The sequence below is a fragment of the Delphinapterus leucas genome, chromosome 1, assembly GCF_059928025.1.
Source record: "Delphinapterus leucas isolate spDelLeu-1000000601 "Yukka" chromosome 1, BTC_Dleu_Yukka2, whole genome shotgun sequence".
NCBI lineage: Eukaryota > Metazoa > Chordata > Mammalia > Artiodactyla > Monodontidae > Delphinapterus > Delphinapterus leucas.
The window spans coordinates 72064003-72081036 of record NC_143129.1 but is presented as its reverse complement, the minus strand read 5'-3'; positions in this window follow the sequence as shown (position 1 = coordinate 72081036).

Below are 17034 nucleotides of genomic sequence, written 5' to 3'. Positions count from 1 at the left end.
CCTCGTCCTGCTTCCAAAATCAAAATCATGGACAAACAAGGAGGTCCAGTTATGCTAAAGAAGGGCTGGTGACCTGACCTGACTCAGTGCAGTCAGAGAAAGTGACACATTTTCATTTCACAAGTAATCGTTGACGGCGGACTTCTGCGTCTGCGTTACACTCAGCAGTGAAATTGCAAATGTTTGGTGCTTGACCTCAAGAGGCTCACAGCTTCCAATTAGTACCATGTTTATCTCTGTGATAAAAACAAATTTCAGAAAAATTCCTTAAAACTAATGGAGGAGACCTCTATTTGGAGACAAAAACCCATCATGTTATTTACTTTGTTGTAATGGCTGGTGTATTTGTCCTTTCCTTCCACAAGCATTTATTCTGCACCTAATATATTTCAGCACTGTGCTAAGTGCTGGAGACTGAGATGAACAAGATGCATTTTCTACTATTGTGCGTGTACACAGTCCGACCCACAGGTAAAATGTATAACCACAACCTCTTTTGGACTATTAGGATGTTAACTTCTTCATAGGTAGAATTTGGGAACTTTCTTTTTGCAGTGGGGACCACTGTCTAAAGGGAAGAGGAATTATTTAGTTCTATTTTAACCAATATCTCTTCTGTTCCTCCCAGAAACTAGCAGTGTTTCCATTCCTTCAAGCAATACTTTCTGCCTGAATCACACGGCTGGTCTGTGGGAAATAGAAGTGGCCAAAAGCTACAGAAAAAGCAGTCAGTGCCCATTTCCTCTTTACCTCATCAAAAACCTTCAGTACAATTATGTAAAAGGAATAACATGTAAACATTGAAAGAGTGACATTAAAGACCATTCAAAGCATGATGAGGAATTGTTTGCCTCTGGATAATCAATAATAATATTTACTTCTTGGCATGAACGGGAAAAAGAGAAATGAGATGGTTTGGTTTGAGTTACAATTCCTTTAGAAAAGCACAAGATTCCTCTCCATCGGTCCCATCCTACAGGGATAGCTGCCTTTATTCACAAACATTTTTAAGTGGAGATGTCCTGTGTAAGTAAACATGACAAGAGCCTAAACACATACGAGAGAACCCCGGGGAATCAAACGAGCTGAGATATTGTCTTAAGTTTATTTTTTAGAATAGGAGGTGATGCTTCCATGGCTTTACAGGCTGCCTCCTAGATAATATGGCCAAAGAAATTACCTCCTAAAGCTCACTTGGATTAAATTCTTTTATTAAATTCTTTTTCTGTTTAGAAAACTATTCCCCTGCTTAAAATGTTTCTAAGGCTTTACGTGGCTTATTGACTTAATATGTCTTACTCTGGTATTCTTAACCTTCTCTATCATCAAAGCCTTCCTGAACGGGCTTGCCTGGTGGTGCAGTGTTTAAGAATCTGCCGGCTAATGCAGGGGACACGGGTTTGAGCCCTGGTCCGGGAAGACCCTACATGCCAAGGAACAACTAAGCCTGTGCGCCACAACTACTGAGCCTGCGCTCTAGAGCCCGCGAGCCACAACTACTGAGCCCCTGTGCCACAACTACTGAAGCCCACGGGCCTAGAGCCCATGCTCCACGACAAGAGAAGCCACTGCAATGAGAAGCCCGCACACTGTGATGAAGGGTAGCCCCCGCTCGCCGCAACTAGAGAAAGCCTGCATGCAGGAATGAAGACCCAACGCAGCCAAAAATAAATAAATAAATAAGTTAATTAATAATAAAAAAAAAACCCTTCCTGAACAATGTTTGCTCTCATGGTTTCCAATTGTACAACAAAACTAGACCATGTGTGTTTCTCTGGTCTACTTACCATTATTATTGTCATAAGGGAGCGTTGAAGCAATGGGGTCCTGAAGGGTCATTTTTTGGAATTTAGTAATATATAAAACCCTGTGTTGTAATCCTGATTTCATATGTGCACAGTATCTGTTATACGGTAATCACAGATAAAATTTGAGGACCTTGACAGAGATGCATGACAGCAGAGCTCAAGACTGTTGTTTGTTTAAACTATGACTCCTTGGAAAGTTAAGAAATGGAATTCATTGCAGTAGCTGGGAGAACATCACCAAGAAATGTTTTGCTGTTATTGCTAAAAAAAAAATTTAAGGACCTTGACATGTTGGGGTCATGGAATCTGAACATATTCCTGTGATGGAAGTGGGGTTTTCCCTATAGGTAATTCGTATTACCATGGTCAGTCATCCTGAGAAAGGTTTGGGGCCTGCAACATAATCTGCAGACCCAGTGCAAAATGAAAATGTGAACCATAGCCAGGGCTGGGGAAATCATTACCCCCTTTCCATGGCCCATTGCCCCAGACACTTACGGACAGGTAGATGTCAAGGGATTGCAAACTCTGTGCAGAGACATGGCAAGAGCTCCATCCCCAGCCCCCAGTCATCCCCCAAAGGCTGTTTAATGCTGCCATTCCAGGTGTGGATGTATGGCTGCTGCCTTGCCCCAGCTCAGACGACTATCCCTACTATCCTTTAATCCATGCCTAGGACCTCCTGGGGGCAAAACTCAACTGCAGAATCAGGGCCTCCCTTTGCCTGTATGACCTTATAGCCCTGGGTACAGGATGGTGGCAGTACGGGGCCGGAGTGAGAAGACGGTGGCTGAGAATCTGTCCCAGGGAGATGGGGAAGTGAGAGGATAATCAGGTGGCCCAAAGTCCCAAACCCAGCTCTTGCTCCACTGTCCTGTCACAATTCACTTACAAAACATAAATTCAAAGATAATATTCTTAGGAATTTCAAGATGGTCAACACAGACCATTAGACACAAATGTGGGACCCTTATGAGCCTAGGGTCCTGTGTGACTACACCAATCACATTCCCATGGAGACAGCCCTGGAAGGGGTTGATCCTGGGACAGAAATAGCCAGGCTAGGCATCCTCCTAGCTGTGAGCTAGAACCGCGTGTAAGATTTTTTTCTTTTTTTGCTGTACGCGGGCCTCTCACTGTTGTGACCTCTCCCGTGGCGGAGCACAGGCTCCGGATGCGCAGGCTCAGCGGCCGTGGCTCATGGGCCCAGCCGCTCCGCGGCATGTGGGATCTTCCCGGACCGGAGCACGAACCCGTGTCCCCTGCATCGGCAGGCGGACTCTCAGCCACTGGGCCACCAGGGAAGCCCCCCACGTAAGATTTGAACCCTAAGATACTGGGAAGCTTATGATGGCTCTCATTGTGTGATAGGCTGACAAGGAGAGAGACAGGCGGATGTCTGTTGCGACCCTCAAGCAGGTCTAAGCATATGCTATAGTACTATAGTTAGGTGAGGCCAGGCTATGCTTGGGATGGTGTGGTACCCACCCCACTTGTGGAGTGGAGTGGGTGAGGGAGGGCAGTGCTGATCCAAAGAGGCTACCAGCAAGGGGTAGCATAGTGTCTCTACATTTTGACAGGTGCACTTGCAACAATGGCAGTGCAGAGATGGCCTGTTTTGGCATCTGGGACAGCTACTGCAGCCTTTTACAGTCCCCAAGGATGAGTATGTTGGTTCTATTCTTGAGCTGCGAGAGGAGCTAGGAATGATCTTGTTATATATGCCACGAAGCACACAGGGAGATTTGGGAACATATCAAGGAAGGGAGCTCTGGGGGAAAGACTGGGCTTCTTGCGAATCTTGGCATAACGCTTAGGAGCCCTCATTATGTGCCAGACCCTGTTCGAAGGACATTTTATGCATTCATTCAATCCTACGGACTATTGTTCTCCACATTTTACAGATGGGCCAGCTGAGCTATAGAGAGGTAACTTTCCCAAAGGCACACAGCTGGTAAGTGGTGGAGTCAGGAATGTGTTCCAGCATTCTGGCTCCAAAGCCTGCACTCTTAACTGCTCTCCTATACTGCCCTGTAACTGCCAAGCACTGGGCTAGGTGCTTTCCATACACATTAGGAATTGTACTGTGATGTATGGATTTGGGATGCCATTGTTTCATCCCAAGAAGGTAAAATTGGATCTATTGATTATACACTTTATAGTTGACAAGGGTTTTCACATACCTGATCTCACTTCATCCTTCCAATTATCTATGAGAAAGGTGAGGCAGGATTACAATAAAATCTTGGCTCTGCCAGGTACTGCTCTGTGACACTAGGCAAGTTACTTGACCTCTCTGAGAATCTATTTCCTTAATTTTGCCTCCTTTTTGCAGGGCCACATGCTATTTCTATTTGCATTTCTGAAATGCAGAAAAAACAAGTTAGGAAGCTTCATCCTTATCTTATCTTATCTTATTCTTATCTTAAGGGCCCCTTAAGCCTTGGCGATCCAGAGTGGGGATAATTGCTCTGTTCCAAACTGTTGTAGCAATTCCATAATATTTCCAAAGGTGTTCCATATTGTTCTTGTCTTACCTCTTGGGGGACACCGTAGAGCTACTACTGCTCTCATTATCAATTAATTGTCTTGAAGTTTCTGGATTGTAATGGTAAAACCAGGGAGTGGAGGGTACAATAGTAAGCTTTTTTATGTGTTTTAAGTGTTGCATGATAGAAGACAGGAAATCATTGAATATACCCTTAAGAATGGATTTACTGACCATATCAAATGTATTTCTGCTTTCTCCAAGTCCAAAATTCAGGCTGTTTTTCTTCTTCATGCTTAATTATAAGTTTTTAACTAGATGAATTCCATTAATGGCCAATTAAGTTTCAATTTAGAGGTCACATACAAACATTGGCAGCCCCAGCACAGCTTGGACTCTCTGCAAAGTGACCCGGGTCTGGGCTTCCATGTGCTTAATGTTGCTTTGCCCATTAAGGGAAGTTAATGCTTCCCTAATTGTTTGCTTTGGGAGAGAAGCCAAGTTCTGCCCTTCCCTCAGCAGTCTGTACTTTCACAGCTGTGACTGGAGTTTCTGGGTAGGGGAAGAAAGAGAATGAGATGTAAGGAGAGGGGGGTCTGGGGTGCTACCAAGAGAAGAAGGAACCCAGAGAAATGAGTACTTAGAAAGATTTCAGGTGGCTGTGGTTGAGAGCTATCAGGGACTCAGGTTAACAATGTGTCTTGAAGAGGGTGAAGATTTGGATTTCTTAGGTCAGTACCTGGTGGATGCTTATTTCTTCCTAAGTGGTTTTAACATATGTTGTGGGTCAGCCAAGAGGCCTGGGCACTGTTGGTGCCATTCTGCTGCCTTATTATTCTCGAATTGCTGCAATAGGAGGAAGAAAATTTGGGATTGATTCTTCACAGTTAGCATGTACTTACTATGTGATAGACACTCATAAACACTTTACTTGAGTTATCTCATTTAATTGTCACAATGTTATATGGTAGGTAATATTATTATTATTTCTAGTTTATAGAAGAAGAGAAGCTAAGGCCTAGAGAGGTTAAGTACTTATCAGAAGAGAAGAAATGGGATATAACACTGCACTGCCATCTCCTACCACTTCTGCTGGTTTATTTGTTTTTCCTCTCCCATCAGACAACAACTCCATGAGACTTGGGACCATGATAAGGGCATCCTAAAACACTGCCTGACTGATTGAAAGAATAACTGAGCCTTTTTGTCTACAGGGGTGAGATGTCTATATTTGCCTGGTAGAATCAAAAAAGCAAATGTGGCTTTTATTTCAAGCAGTAAATTCACACGGCTACCACCCAATTTCTATACAAAGACAATGCTCTCATCTTAGATAATGGGGGAAAAAGTGGTAAAAGGACACAAAGGATCAGGAACATTGTATAAAATCCTCTGTGATGTGTAAAAGATTAATAAAATGTATATCAACATTAAATAACTTTTTTTTTATTGAAAAAAGAGTAAAAAGTCTCATGGAATATCTTCTCCCTTGTGTCACCATCATTACTTCTTAACTCTCCTTGTGTAGGTTTTGCAATCTGCACATAATTTTGCATACAAGAGCTCATTTAGTCCCCCAGTAATCCTGTGAGATGTGAGGCCCTATCATTTTCAGTGTCCCAATGCTTTGTTTCATATCAAGCAAAACTGGCAAGAGGAACAATTCATCTCATTTTACTGCCCAGTGAAGAGAGGAAGGCACTTGTGAGAGGAAGGTGAAGGGGAATCTATGGGCAAAAGGAGGTGTCCCAGGTTGTGGTGGAAATGACATGTACTGATAGGTTGGAGTTTGGGTGAAAAAGCAATGATAATTTAATTTCAGCATAAAAGGACTTATTCTATGTACCAAAAAAGGAAAGTATGTTTTTGGAGCTTGGGGATGAAAATATTCTTCTTGCTGTATAAGCCTACTTATTTATAAATTATAAACATAATAGTCATTAATCCACATACTGTGATATCAAGGATGCTCAAATATTAGAATCATAGAAAATCAAAGTGTGAATGTCCTTAGAAATTGTTACTTCAGCCTTCCAGATCTTCATTTGAAGAAATGGAGTTCCGAAAAGGAAGAGTGATTTGCCTGAACTGTGAAACTAGAGAGTGACAGAGTGAGAACTAAATCCTAGGTCTTAGGACTTGAAGGCTAGTGTTTCTTCCATTTCATCAGGTTGTCTTCAGCCCACATTCTTGAATAATGCCTGTCATCTTTCTATAGACAGAAAAGAAAAGCTTATGCCTCTCTCTCTTTCTCTTTCTCTTTCTCAGCTCTTGGTGGTTTATTTAACAATAATACCACGATCAGCATAAAGGACAAAGCCCAGTTTCCTCTCCCTCCTCCATCATTTCCTCTCCTCTGCTCCTATACCTCCTGCAGCAAAGAGATCAATAATTTAAATATCCAGTAGCAACTGTTTAAAATTTATCCTAAATTGTAGATACCTGATGCTAGGCCTCTTGAGAACAGGTTTTGGTGGGCAAAGGAAAAGAGATAGAGAAGTGCAGTGAGCAGTTAGAAGGATAAAAGGGCACAGAGAGCAAAGACTGGGACACCACCAGCTTCCTTCTCCTATGTGAGAGTTTTGCTGTAGGTCTGACTCCGGTTATTGGATCAGACTTGCGTTGTTTTTAACTGAATAGTTGATCATTGATGGAAACACAAGCATATTTAGTAGTTAATTAAATTTAAATTTATGAACTTTTAAAATAAGATTTTATTATCCTCTATAGAGCATGTTGGTTTCCTGTGCTATACAATGTTATCATAGGAAAAACATCAAATGTTGAGTCTCATGTTATGACTCTGCAAACATATAAGCATCACAGTGATCAAATTTATAAATTACTTTATATATTTTGGTTGCTAAAGGATATCCCTGCCTCTGATAATTCTGCGTGATTACTTTTGCTTTTTCTGCATTAAAAAAATGGGATAGTCAAGTCTTCAGAAGTTCAATGCTTTGCTCATGATAGAATCAGAATTTTGTGGACTGAGCATGAACTTTAGAATCAGACATCTGCATTTAAATTGTGGCTCTGCTATTTACTTCCTAGATGTATGACCATGTTGTTTCTTAACTTCTCTGAGCCTCAGTTTTTCATCTGTAAAATGAGAATAATGAATTGTTGTGAAGATCAAATAATATCTGATATATACAGTGACTGACATAGAACACCTTTAATAAATGCTGTTTTTATTACCTTCACCTTTCTCTCTTCTCCCCTTTGGTTTATAAATGAAAAATATGGGAGTAGGTGATGCTGCATGACTTTTTTAGTAGCTTGGAGCAAGAATCCACTCACTAGAAAGACCTTGAGACAGTGTTTGCTTAATGACTTTTAACCATCCCACTTGGCTTAGTTTCACGGCTGTTCCATTGCTATTTTTAAATGTGAAGAAAACATGCTGTCCTGGTAAACAACTAGTCCCTTCATGAGACTCAGATCTTAAGATTTCAACTGGAGCTTGGCCATCAGCCATTGGGTTTCTTCAAATACATTGGGACAAATGATAGTTAGAGGTGAGACCCAACATTTTCTTATTTTTCTTCCTCTCTTCTAGCCTTTTCTCTCCTCTGCTCTTTACCTCCTGACTAACTCTGCAGTTCTCATATTTTAGGACCAGGGAATATACAACTTCTCTGAGTCACAATAACTTGTTCCTCTATATCTTACAAACTTTTCCTGATTTTGATGTTTACCATCTGTTCTTAGGGAGATGGTGAGGTGTAGCAGAATAGATGTGAATCTTGTTCAAGTCCTGGCTCTGCCAATAATTGGTGTGATTGTGGACAATTAATAACAGTGAAAACAATTTATCTAAGGCCAAGTATAAACTAGAAACTGGCCATACATATCTCTTTCTCAAAATTCTTCATTTGAAATCTGGAAAAACAGGGATTTGGAAGGGGTTTAAAAAATATGCCCAGGGCTTCCCTGGTGACGCAGAGGTTGAGAGTCCGCCTGCTGGTGCAGGGGACACGGGCTCATGCCCCGGTCTGGGAAGATCCCACATGCCACAGAGTGGCTAGGCCCATGAGCTGTGGCCGTTGAGCCTACGTGTCCGGAGCCTGTGCTCTGCAACGGGAGAGACCACAACAGTGAGAGGCCCACGTACCAAAAAAAAATGCCCAAAGTTACATAGCTAGAAGGTGGTAGAGTAGGGATTCCAACCCAGATCCACCTAAATCCCAAACCTACCCCATATTGTCTAATTAAAACATCTGGGTTTCAGACTCTCCAATTGTAAAATGTAAATAAAAACATTACCCTCATAGAATGGAGGGAAGATGGAATGAAATATGTGAAAGTGCTTTGTAATTTACAGTGCACTATGGCATTCACAGTAGTTAATATTTATTGAGTACATATTATACACAAAACAGTATTAGCTCATTTCATCCTGTGAAGTAGGACTATTATTATATCTGTTTCACAGTTGAGGGAATTGAGGTACTGAAGGTTGAGCAATGTTCTGTGGCTTCTTAGCTTCTAGGTGATGGATCCAGGTTCTATCTGTAGGCAATGTGGTTCTTAGGCAGAGACCCTGAGGTCCCGGCCGTGATACCTTACAGCCAATGTAAGGTATTATTCCTTATTCATTGAGCTGTGGACTCGTATTAGTTTGCTAGGGCTCAGTAACAAAGGATGTAAGTAGCTTAAACAGCAGAAATGTATTGTCTCACAGTGCTGGAGTTTGGAAGTCCAAGATCAAGGTGTTATCAGCATTGGTTCCTTCTGAGAGCTGTGAAGAAGAATCGGTTCCATGCTTCTTCTCTAGCTTTTAGTGGTCTGATGACAATCTTTGGTGTTCCTTGGTTTGTAGCAGCATTTCCCAAGTCTCTGCCTTTATCTTCATATGGCATCATGTGTACGAGTGTGTGTGTGTGCACGTGTGCAAATTCCCCCTTTTTTGTAAGTACAGAAGGTCCCCGATTTATGATGGTTCCACTTACCATTTTTCTACTTTACAATGGTGTGAAAGTGATATGCGTTCGGTAGAAACCATATTTCAAATTTTGAATATTGATCTTTTCCCAGGCTAGTGATATGTGCTACGATTCTTTCTCATGATGCAGGGCAGCAGCAGTGAGCCGCAGCTCCCAGTCAGCCAGTGATCACAAGGGTAAACAACAGATACACTTACAACCATTCTGTATCCATTCTGTCTTTCACTTTTAGTGTGGTGTTCAATAAATTACATGAGATAGTCCATACTTTATTATAAAAGAGGCTTTGTGTTGGATGATTTTGCCCAACAGTAAGCTAACGTTAAGTGTTCTGAGCACGTTTAAGATAGGCTAGGCTGAGCTCTGGTATTGGGTAGGTCAGGTGTATAATAAATTTTCAACTTATGGTAGTCTCAATTTACCATGGGTTTATTGGAACGTAACTCCATTGTAAGTAGAGGAAGATCTGTACACTATTAATATTGGCTTAGGGACCTCCCCGCAACTCCAGTGCAGCCTCATCTTAACTAATTACATCTACAAAAACTCTGTTTCCAGAGAAGGTCATATTCTGATGCATTGGGGGCTAGAACTTCAGTATATGAGTTTGTGGGGCATGGAGGAGCGACATACAATTCAATCCATAGCAGGTCTCCTCAGAAAAAATTTCAGGATAACCTTTTGCTGTTGTGATTGTTCTTCCGTTACCTGCAAAAAGAGCAGAATTTTTGCAGGTAGTGGTGACAGAAGTGCCTCTCTTATTGTACTTTCAGAAACGCAAGGGTTGCTTAGGCCTTTATTGTTGGATTGCTTTCAACACTAGGAGGCCAGGTGAGCGGATCTGGTGGCTGGAGTAACACAGCTGATTGGGAGGCTGTGTAAACATCGTACGCTCTGAGGGATAAATGTGATTGACGTGTTTTTAATCATTTCTGCTTTATTGCTGTTTGCTCTGGTCAACTCCATCGCCTAAATTAAGTTCAGTCTTTACATAATGTCTCATTATGTTAAGTCAGAGAAAGCTCTTTAGATGGGTCTTTCTGCCTTTTAGCCCGGCTCAGGGAAAAGGAACTGGACTGAATGTCTGGAGACTGTGGATTTGGACAGGACTTGCTTTTCTTTGAGCTTCATATTCCTCATCCTGTCACTTTCCTGGGGTACATATATGCTCCTTTCATCTTTCTAATCCATCCTGCTTCCTGCTGTTGCCTGCATGTCACAATTAATTACCTGCTTCCAGTTTTCACCCCCTCTTCAGTCAATCTGGCCAATTTTCATAAATAATAACTGCTACCTTTCTTTGGACCCCACATACACCTTAATTTATGGCAAACTGTCATTACTGATCTGTGCAAGGGCCTCCACGTGCTTTGTTTCTTTACTTCCTTTTAGATTAATTTCCCTTTCCCTCCACTTTCCCTTGAAACAATCCATCTGATGTGTTTGTTACTGCACTGAATTTTTGTGTGTTTCTATATATTTGATTTACAAAGAGCATTTTGCTTGAGACTGTCTTGAAACACTTTGTAGTGGTTATTCTTTGGCTCATTAATCTAAAATGAATTTTTGTTCTCTACTAAATTCAGAAATTCTAGATTTTAGAGACCTCACTTCAGGTTTCAGAGGAGAATAAAGTGACTCGTTCAGTGCAGCCCATAAGGGCAGACGCGGAACTGAAGCCCAGTTTTTCCGTCACCTTCCATCAGAGCTCTCTCCATTGACTCTTGATAACCTTACATCTTTGAACTTTTCCGTTCAAAGAATTTGTACTTTGGAGCTTCCTCAAAGTACAAGATATCTGTGTAAGGGAAGGCACTGGAACTGAGTTGTGGGGAAGGAGAAGGAGAAGGAATAGAATTGCAGAATATTCCCAGGAAGACTGCACCAACTCCCAATTCAGTTTCATTGTTTAACAAATATAAGCCAGGCCAGGAGCTAGTAATACAGTAAGACACATTCCTGTCTTCAACCAGCTCACTGTTTTGGTAGAGGCCAACTTGAAACAAAGAGATAAATATTGTATTAGAGGCTATAATGAAGGGAGATCCGAAGAGACCATGGAGACCAAAAGGACAGAGGAATTAGAGCTCACTGCAGGTCAGGGTAGGTGGTCAAGCCCAAGAAGGGCATTTTAGGCATGTGCAAAGCCATGGAGGAATGAAGTGGCCACAGCCTGGTGTGTTTGGGAAACGTTCAGTGTTTCTTTGTGGCCGTTAGTAACAAGATGATAATCATCCCTTTTTCTCCAGCTTGAGCTCATCCTAATGCAAGCCACATCTAAAGTTTCTAAATTTTCTGGTAGCTACATTATAAGAAGTGAGATAAAACAATAAAAATTAATTTTAATAACATTGTCATTTTAACATGTAATCAATATAAAAATTATTGAAATTTTACATTCCTCTTTTCACACAAGGTCTTTGAAATCTGGTATGTGTTTACATTTATAGCACATCTCAGTTGGGATTAGCCACGTTTTAGGTGCTCCTTAGTCAGACATGTGGTTAGTGGTTACTATACAGGACAGTACAGAGCAGTATATATATATATATTTTTTTTAATTTTTATTTTATATTGGAGTATAGTTGATTTACAATGTTGTGTTGGTTTCAGGTGTACAGCAGAGTGATTCAGTTATACATATACACGTATCTATTCTTTTTCAAATTCTTTTTCCATTTAGGTTCTCACAGAGTATTGAGCAGAGTTCCCTCAGCACAGAGCAATATTAAGGAAACTAATGAATGAGCCCCAGGTCGACTAGACTAAGTATTAGGTATTCAAATTCCAAAACCACTTTGGATCAAGCCATGCAATAACACTTGACATATCTCATGTAGGCAAAGGGTGCCTTTGTGTAACTAGACTTTAATGTGTGTACCTTCTGAAAGTGGAAGTAAGTGAGACCTAGTGGAAAAAATTCAATTTGGACAAAACTTACATTAATTATGTGACCTGGATCAAGTTACTTAATCTCCTGAACCGGTTTTCTTCATCCATGAAAGATGGAATGAAAAAAAATCTCTTGCAGAGTTGACATATATTTACATGCCCAGTACAAAATAGGCACTCAATAAGTAATAGCGCCCATTAAATATTTTATTTTGTGATATCAGACACATTATTCATTTTCTGGAATAAAAGATCTGACAGATGAGATCCTTAGAAGATATTAGTCATCCAACAAATATTAATATGGCACCTACTATGTACTCAATCCTGTTCCAGGCACTTAGGACACATCAGTGAACAAAACAGGTGAATAAGATGTGCCGTCTCCCAAATAATCAGCACAAGGCCCTGTGGGAGTGCCCCATAACACTATCACTAGCCCTGGCATCGCCGTATCCCCAGACTTCTAAAAAGGGGTACAATGCTCTGCGTGTGTGGGGCAGGGGCTGCAGCTATATGTTATATATGGTGATTCTCCTTGAAATATTATTTTTTGAAGATATACAATTTAAAATACTTTAACATGAAAACCATGAGGCAAAATGCAAAATTCACATAAAGTTTTACAATAAAATATAAGATTCCAAAGAAATTGCTAGTTTATGGTGAGCATTTTGGGTTACATGCCAGAGATATTATATGATTTACTTTAATAGGGACACCTTAATGAGAAATTCTGGGAAGGGCATGTAAGAGTATTTATTTAGTTTTAATTTTTTCTCCAATATACAGAAACTATTTTAGACTCTGGTATTGCCATGAGGTTGTTTTTTAACTCCTCTGTGAATAAAGCTATGTGGATGCCAGATTTGGAACAAAAGGAGTGTTTTATGGCTGGTTTACGTAAATCAGATGGCATGGGTTCAAGATAAGAGTGCGCAGGTGCTCTAATCTCTGCTTGTACTTATAAATCAATAGGCTCAGGACTTATATTAATTCAATTCCATGTCAGCTGAATTCCCTGCCTCTCTTTCATGCAAAGTCAAATTACCTGAAAGCTTTTAGAAGAATCAGAAATCATGACAATGTTCAATAAAAACAAGGTCATCAGAGAGAAAGAACATCTAAGGACTATTAAAATTGCCCAGCGCTTGACAATACCCGCAACTTTAACTGCTATAAATTGACTCCCTGCTCCCAGGAAGCCAGTGACCAGAGGACCTGGGTTTCAGGGAAACTTTTTGGCAGCAAAGGCTATTCTCTAATCTACTTTGTGGAGAAATACTCTTCTGTGCTTGCACTGAGGGTTTGAAATCTTGGAGAGTAAATGTTGAATTCAAGAAAACAACTCTTTCAGCCTTGGAGATGGCTGGTATCCCTGCCAACCTGACCAGATGAACAATAACAATGAGTCACCTTGTATAATGGTTTATGAACGACCAAAGTCTTGATCACATATTATTGTATCTGGTCCCAACAACAACCTTATATGACAGAAATTAATACATGTCCCCCAATATCTATCCTCCTCCCCTCCCCCCATAATATAATCTGCAATTTTTAGATGATCTTTCAGAATAAACACACCTCCAAGCCTCACATGATTTATAATTTCATTCTATTGTGGTCAGAGAATATACTTTGCATAGTTTCAATACTTTTAAATGTATTGAGACTTGTTTTATGGCCTAAAGATGGTCTATCCTGGATCATGTTCCATGTACCCTTGAGAAGAATGTGTATTCTGCTGTCGTTGGGTGGAGTGCTCTATAAAGATCTATTAGGTTTGGTAGGCTTATATTGTTATTGAGTCTTTTATTTGCTTGTTGGTCTTATATCTACTTGTTCTATCCCTTCTTGACAGTAGGGTATTCAAATCTCCAACTATTATTGTTGAATTGTCTATTTCTCTCTTTAATTCTGTCAGTTTTTGCTTCATGTATTTTGGGTTCTGTTGTCAGGTGCATGTATATTAACAATTGTTATATCTTGATAAATTGACATTTTTTTTAATCAGTATAAAGGGTCCTTTGTCTGTAGTAACAATTTTTGTCTTAAATCTTATTTTGTCTGGTATTAGTTTAGCCACTCTAGCTCTCTTTTGATTATTGTTAGCCATGAATATCTCATGTAATTTATTAAATAATTTTTGCAGAAAGTGTAAAACAGAATGGTTGTACGGGTACAGCATGGTTGTAAGTGTACTGGTTGTTTACCCTCGTGATCACAAGACTGACTAGGAGCTGTGATTCTTTGCCCTGCCCGGCCTCATGAGAGAGTATTGTACTGCACATTGTGAGCTGAGGTAAATGTCAGAATTCAAAATTCAAATTATGGTTTCCACTGAATGCATAGCATTTTCACACCATCATAAAATTGAGAGATCATAAGTCAAACCATCGTAAGTCTGAATACAGTTCTGTCCTCACCAATAAAGAGCTAATTTTGAAAATGTCACATTGTCTCCATTATAGTCAGCAGGCACCAGAGAGGCCAGAGCAGGTGTAGTTTTAAAATTCTCCTCACAACTTTGTGAATTAGGTATTATTAACAGTCTTTGCAGATAAAGAAATGTAAGTTCAGAGAAGTTAAGTAGCTTGCTGGTGATCCCAGAACTAGGACATGGTGACTTTAAGATGTGAATCTAGATTCATCTGGCTCTAAAGTCTATGCCCCTTTTACAATGTCACAAGTTCTCCCAATGGAGTTAAGGACAGATGCCAGCTGAGCGATACATGTGGTGTAGCAGTTCACTGAAAGACAAAATCTCTTCTAAGTACAAGAGACAGAAATGATTTCAGGAAGATTTTGATAGGCAGAGAGTAAAGGTAAGAGAATTCTGGGAAAATGGAACAAAATAAGCAAGGCTGCGGTATTAGGAATCTGTACAGCATTATTGGAGAGATATTGAGTAAACCAATTATTCTGAGGCTGAGGATCCCCTACCACGTTCTATCAAAGTATCAACTCTCTCAACTGGACATAGCTGGGCTTTGGACCTCAGGGGCCCAAGCCAGAGAGAAGTGTGGATCAGAACTTGAAGTCTTGATCGTAAGAACAGCCCCAAAGAGCAAATCAGGGAAGCAGGGCATAGGGTCCCTGCAGAGAAGATGGCTACAGGAAGACCTGCAACATATGCCAGAGGAAGCTATACACCAAGGAGCAGAAAAATTTAATGCTAATTTTAGAGGAACTGGGCAGGTAGCCATCTGCAAACATGCACAGAGTGGTCAGTATGGAAATGGGGGCCATGTAAGGAGTGAAGTGGGAAGAGAGCAGCTTCGTAATGTCTCTCCTAGACTCCTGCCTCTGACCAGTATTCCTTTTTATATATGGTCCAGGTCTCACCCTAAAAGGCTAGCTCATGCTGAATTAAAAGACCAGTAGGCAGTGTAGACTTTTGGATCAAACAGTAATGAGGAAATCAAGCAATTGATAACACATATTGACAGACAGATAAGATTTTTCAGAGCAAAGTGTCTACTTCATAGAGAGAGGAGACTTCCGAGGAATTCCTGGTGATAAGATTTGGAAACAAATTATGAACTAATGATCTCTAAGATCTTTCCCATTTAAACATTCTACACATTTTTTTCTCATCCATACCTTGTTCCTTATTAGAAATTCTGGTAACCATTAAATAACATTTATCCATTAAAATGAATATGATTATTGTATTGTTGTAGTAATAAGTAATATAGTGGAATAATATTCTGAAATGTTGTGTTTTTTCTCCTAGTATTTCCAGTTATCTTGTAATTCTTTTTTTAACTGAAGTATAATTGACTTACAATATTATATTCATTTTAAGTGCACCACATAGAGATTTGATATTTTTATACATTATGAAATGATCACCATAATAAGTCTAATTACTATCGGTCACCATACAAAATTATTAAAATATTATTGACTATATTCCCTGTGTTGTACATTACATCCTCGTGACTTATTTTATGATAGAAGTTTGTAACTTTTAATCCTCTTCTCCTATTTCACCCATTCCCCTACCTCCTTGCTTCTGGCAACCACCAGATTATCCTCTGTACCTATGAGTCTATTTCTGTTTTCTTATGTTGGTTCATTTGTTTTGTTTTTCAGACCCTGCATGTAAGTGAAATCATACGATATTTGTTTTTCTCTGACTTATTTCACTTATAATACCCTCTAGGTCCATTCATGTTGTTGAAAATGGAAAGATTTCATTCTTTTTTTTATGGCTGAATGATATTCCATTGTATATATATTCCACATCTTCTTTATTCATTCATCTACTGAGGGACACTTAGGTTGCTTCCACATCTTAGCTATTGTAAATAATGCTGCAGTGAACGTTGGGGTGCCTATATCTTTTCCTATTAGTGTTTTTGTTTTCTTTGGATAAATACACATAAGTAGAATTGCTGGGGCATATGGTAGTCCTTTTTTTAAGTTTTTGGGGAAAATCCATACCCACAGTAGTTGTACCAATTTACATTCACACCAACAGTGCATGAGGGTTCCCTTTTCTCCACAGCTTCATCAACACATCAGCCCAGGAGGACCAGGCACAAGGGCCCCCGTTCCAGGTACAGCAAAAGGCAGTGACAAAATGACTGCCAAAGCAGTTAGAATTATTTTCGGTTGGGCTTCCCTGGTGGCGCAGTGGTTGGGAGTCCGCCTGTCGATGCAGGGGACACGGGTCCGGGAGGATCACACATGCCGCAGAGCGGCTGGGTCAGTGAGCCATGGCCGCTGAGCCTGCGCGTCCGGAGCCTGTGCTCCGCAACGGGAGAGGCCACAACAATGAGAGGCCCGCGTACCGCAAAAAAAAAAAAAAAAAAAAATTATTCTCGGTTTGTTTACTTGGGGTGGTTGTTGAAGGCCTAATGGAAGGTGAGGAGGTGTTCTTAGTTCA